Source organism: Seriola lalandi, unplaced genomic scaffold (genome assembly GCF_002814215.2).
Source record: "Seriola lalandi dorsalis isolate HSWRI2012SDOR001 ecotype SW California unplaced genomic scaffold, Sedor1 jcf7180002054784, whole genome shotgun sequence".
Lineage (NCBI taxonomy): Eukaryota > Metazoa > Chordata > Actinopteri > Carangiformes > Carangidae > Seriola > Seriola lalandi.
The window spans coordinates 102,055-107,906 of record NW_019525337.1 but is presented as its reverse complement, the minus strand read 5'-3'; positions in this window follow the sequence as shown (position 1 = coordinate 107,906).

Sequence of the window (5,852 nt, the reverse complement as noted above, 5' to 3'; positions counted from 1 at the left end):
GCCTCAGTTTGTTCTGCTGTGTGTTTGTGTTTCATGACGAATCAGCATTGCCACATCCAGTTCACCACGCCTTCAGGTGACGCCTTCAGGTGACCAGGAGGAGACTGAGCTCAGTCTCAGCTTCCTATGCACCAGGTAACTGCACTGACCACACTCACTGTGATCAGTGTGTGTATGTGTGTGTGTGAGTGTGTGTGTGAGTGTGTAACTAACCTGCTTCAGGAGCCATTTGAAACTGAGAACTTAAAAATGAGTAATGGAAACACATGAATTAAAAACATTTATACGCTCACATGAGATGTTTTTTCAGACTATTTAACAAAACAATATTTAACACAGTGACACAGAAACACCACGTGTGTCTGAAACCACTCACTCATTCCCTCCTCACTCTCCACGCAGTTCTATGTACAGGACTATAGAGAGCTCATCAGTACAATGAAAAAACACATTCAGACACTACTGGGATCATTTTCGATGCACCGTTTTTCTGTCTTTTAACGTGACCATTGGTTGTGCACCACATTTTGTGTTGCATTGTGGGATACCATGAGTCCACTATATCAGGTATAATAATTCTGACAGTACTACAAAATGACAAACTCACTATATAGTGGACTAGATAGTAAGTAGTGAGTAATTTCAGACACAGCCTATTTCTGCATTTAAGTCATATGACATGACATGAGTAGTCACATGACACCCACAAACATTAAAGACTATTATCTTCCAAAAACCCCTGATACATGGCCGCTGTCAGATATCATTGTCATTACATGCACCAGACGCCCTTGTCACCTTCGATTAAATACTACAATGACTACTGTGATGGATGCAAGATGCTGGAAATCTGTCACCATCTTTAATTGGAATGATGTCATGAGAGGAGAACACCCAGCTTTATTCACATGACATCACTCTGTGGAAACACAGAACATTACATAGAACATATTCTTTATTCCAGACTTCGTTCCTCTCGTCTTCCCCTCATGTGTCTTTGTTGTCTCGTTCCTATTTTCCCAGCAGTCCTGTTGTTTTAATGCTGCTCGCTGCTGCTCATGTCTTCTCCTGTTGTTTTGCTCTGACTATCATTCATTACAGGAGCATCCTCTCATGTGTGAACACAACAGAAACAGGAAGAACAAGTCACCTCACCTGAAAGGTCTGACATTTATTCCCACATGGGATCTGTAGCTGTTAAAGCAGGAGCCTGGCTGAAGAGATGGGAGGCAGCTCTCAGTGCAAGGTGTTCTTAACGATGTGATGTTAAACATCGGGTTACCATGGTTACCAGGGGAACGCCTGGGAGCATTACAAAAAGGGTAAATAACCGCCATAAAATAGAAAAAAGAATAAGATAGAAGAACGGTGAACAAACAAACATGAAAAGAGCTAATGCTAACAGGTTTACATGGATAAACACAGAGCTCAGTGGTGACTCACAAGTTATCTGGCCTGTCATGACATGATGATGATTCTAAATCTTCATCAGGTCTGACCCAACATTATTTCTTTGTTTACCAACAGGAAGTGAAGGGAGGGAGTAAAACATATAAAATCAAAGTCACAAAATAGATGTTTTTCATATCGTTCCAGCAGCATGTCCTCTTCATTTTAATGGCTCTAAGTTCTTGTGACTTTTATTGACTTTTAATATTCAATGTTGATGATGATGTGTATCATGTTCTCAAGCTCGTCTGCTCTTTGATATATTCTGATAGTGAGAGATTTATATTGTTCTCATGCAGCTCACACAATGAGAGATCATTGTGCTGCTCTTTTTTTGGAGCTGGGCTACATATTGGAGAATCTGGTAAAGGCTGTAGGTGACAAGGGTCACTGATGTTTGACTCAGGGTAGGACTGATTGCGTACAATGTTTTCTTTTCTTTTAGGATCGCTCATTTGACCTCGTTATAGCTAGCAGAGAAAACTGTGTTAGCCTCACTGTGACTCCACATGAGAAGTATCCACAGACTGTGAACAGGTTAACTCCTGTGAGAGAAGTATAAACATAATTTAATATCACAGAGACATTAAAGTTATTATCTGTAACCTTTGTACATTGGAGTGTCTAAAACTGACTAGACCTATGTTATATAACTGAATTATTGACCGAATTATTATGTAGTTACTGTTTGATCAGTTACATGTCTATATTTTTACCTCATTCACTAATTTCCATTAATCCGTTTCAAGTTAACAAAATCTGCACCAAAAATAATACATTTTCCTCTGTAAGGAAACTTGATAGAAGGGGTGAAGACAGATCTTGGATGGTGTACATGAAGGCATCATCACCTCTGTTTGAAACAGATCATCGATGGAGACAAAGACAGTTTGTTTAGAGCTGTTGGTGAGCAAAGGAAAGAAGTTTGATGCTAAACTCACAATGTCTCTGTTAGACTGGTAAGTAAACAGCTGCTGATGCTAAAACTGGGTCCAGTGCTGGGCGCAGGGCGGGAAAGCAAGTCCTCTCAAGGGGATAAACCCAAAGAGACAGCTCTTAGAGGGCGGAGCTTATACTCATAGAATCTGGGTTATGGTACATGATCAATATTTGGCCCTCCACCCAGTGCATGCTGGGATAGGCAGATACAAATAATAAATGGATGATTGCTAAGCCTTCATAAATAAAAAACTTAAGTCCATGTTTCATGGTGAAACAGTGTTGTGTGGCTGTTGTGTATGAAGTAACAGCAGAGAGTGAGTGTTTCCTAGGAGACAGACCTGTGGCCCTGATTAGGCGGGTCATCAGGCACGACACAGTTCTGATCTGTTGAAACCATAGTGCCACAACCTGGCTTGGTCCCCCAGTCCCTCACACACACACACACACACACACACACACACAGTGCAGAGGTGATCCATCATAGCAAAGAACTGACAGGTGTGAAGAGGAGACGCACATGTAGCTCTTCTCTGTGTCTGCTGCTCAGAGACCCTGTACCTGGCTCATGTGGAGAGTGTGTGTGTGTGTGTGTGTGTGTGTGTGTGTGTGTGTGTGTGTGTGTGTGTGTGCGTGTGTGCGTGTGTGTGTGTGTGTTACAGTTATAAAATATCTCTTGCTGTATGGACTCTGGCAGGAACAATCTGCTTCCTGCGACTCACAGCCGTGTTATTCTGATTCATCAACGACCAGCACACACACACAGGTTTAGCAGTCCTTTGGGGACATTACATAGACTTAAAGTGATTTCCAGAAACACTTCTTGTCTTACCCTGACCGTAACCTGTGACCCAAAAATCTGCTGGTTCCCAAATGAGGACATGACTTCTTTGCCCAACTGGACAAGCCATTTCCAGTTTACTGGTCTTTAGTCTAAATGTGTCCCCAGAGGTAACCTATGACATGGAGGGGCAGATGAGGTCTTCCACTAATCAGAATGTAGGTGGTTTGAGTCCCGGCTCCTCCCGTCCACTTTTCAAAGTGACAAGTTTCAAAATGACAAGATACTGAACCCCAAGGTTTGATCGTGTGTGAATGTGTAGCACTTTGAGTGATCGATAAGACTAGAAAAGCACTATAGTCCATTTACCACACAAAGTAGGACAGAGCTGACCAAGAATTCATGTGAGTGTTTATTCAGTTTGAGCCAGACTCTCCTCAGAGTGCTTCTTTTTATGGACCAGGACTCTGGTGTCAGCATCTCAGAGCACACACACACACTCACACTCACATGCACACACGCACGCACACACACACACACACACACACACACACAGACACACAAACACACACACACACACAGACACAAACCCTATGCTATTCTGGAGATGTTTTGACATTAGTTTGGTGCAGGTCTTGAGGGAACAGGAGTTTCTCTCCAGTGCTGCTCTGGCTTTTAAAGTTAAATATGTGTCAGTATTTAAAGCTTCTTCAGTGCCCCGCCCAGCAGCCCCTGCAGGCCACAGTGTTGGTGACTACCACCAGAGGAAATAAACAGACTGACATTATCAGCACTGAGGTTATTGTTCACAGTTATGACCAACCTGGTCCTTGAAGCAGTGTCACACGGTATTCACTGTCCGTGAATGATACATTATACATATTGTGACGACCCCTCCACCAGGGCACTAGTTGTCCTTGTTTCTTTTTGTTGTTTTCCCTTTTCAGATGCTGAATACATGGATCTCATCAGCCTGATGTGCTACACCTGGGCCCGGTGTGCACCATAAAGGCATTCCCATTCAGTCCTCTCTCTCTCTCTCTCTCTCTCTCTCTCTCTCTCTCTCTCTCTGTTTGTGCTCTGGCTGTCAGTGTCGTCGGTGATTCAGCGCTCCCAGCTGACCTGATGGCAGCTGTGGCCTTTCTTCTGTTCTTTAGTTATTGGTCGGCCTACGTCTAGTTTTCCTTTTTTCTAAAGAAATTATTGGACTTTACATGCCAACTTGTGTTGTCGCCCCTTTCTGGTTGTCCAGCAGCTGAGCCAGGCTGTGACAATATATATACATACATATATACGGTATATACCCTGAGTATTGATCTGCTCAGTTTGTGGCTGCACACCTGTTCCCTGCTGAGAGCGGGAAGGGAGAAAAAAACATTTCTCTAAAGCCATGATTTGACCTTTTAAACACTGTTAGGATTATTTTAGTTTGCAGTAGTAATTTATTCCAAGTAAAATCTTGAGGTCTGCCTTGTATTAATTTACAATACAAAAAACGGCTCTCGGACAGGAGCCGGCTCCCATCGTTCACTTTAAAGAGCCAGCTCGTTCACAACCGACACATCACTAATACATACCTCTACTGCTCTGAGACTGGGAAGCACTCGTTGACAGGCGGCGTAGAGCGTCAAACACATGGCACTCCTGATATTTAATGCTGTGCTGCGTCGACAAATGTTTCAGCATGTTGCATGTTTCAAGTTAAAAAAATCTGCACCAAAAATAATGCATTTTCCTCTGTAAGGAAACTTGATAGAAGGGGTGAAGACAGATCTTGGATGGTGTACATGAAGGCATCATCACCTCTGTTTGAAACATCGATGGAGACAGACAGTTTGTTTAGAGCTGTTGGTGAGCAAAGGAATGAAGTCAAAATCGTCATATTATGTTGTCTTAAGACGTGCAAATCTGACATATAAACGTGGATGTCAAAACAAATGTTGTGGACCAATCCGGTACATAACCACAGACCAGATCTACAGAATAAATCCTGTCCCGATGATCACTGCTGATTGCTTGTGGTAGAAGCTGGTTGCTGACACCTCCTGTCCAGCAGTCACCGAACCGGTCATACATGTCACATGACATATTTAAAACACATCCAGGGAATAAATGAACTCATGAGCCCCTCAGAGGAGAAGCTGGGCACAGAGTGGTTGACCTTGTTACAGGAGGAAAATGGAGACGTCATTTTCTTTTTGTGGCCCTGCACTGAGATACAGATTCCTCTCTCCCAGAAAAATCTGCAGGCGTACACAGCAAACCATTAAAAACCCATAATCCATAAATCACAGGGGCAATAAACGTTTCCTGCCCCCTTTGCAGCCATTTCCCTGATCACTCCACTCTCTTCCCCTGGGCACTGAGCACACAGTGTCAGTCCCTGCTGTGGTTCCCTCCAACTGCTAACTCACTGCTACGTCCACAGGCTCCATGTCTCAGAGGACACAGCCTCTGAAGGTGCCCTGAGCGCTGTGTGGAGACAGGTGTTATAAAGACTGAGAGGATGGAGAGTCATTGTTTCATATCAGCAGGAGGCTTCATCTTCTAGTGGAGACAAGATCCTTTATTTAATGACTGAAGATGACTGAAATCACAGAGCAGACAGTGTCTACATTCAGTTCATCAGGTGTAGAGGACACATACACACATGACAAATTAAGGACAAGCTGTGACAACCAGT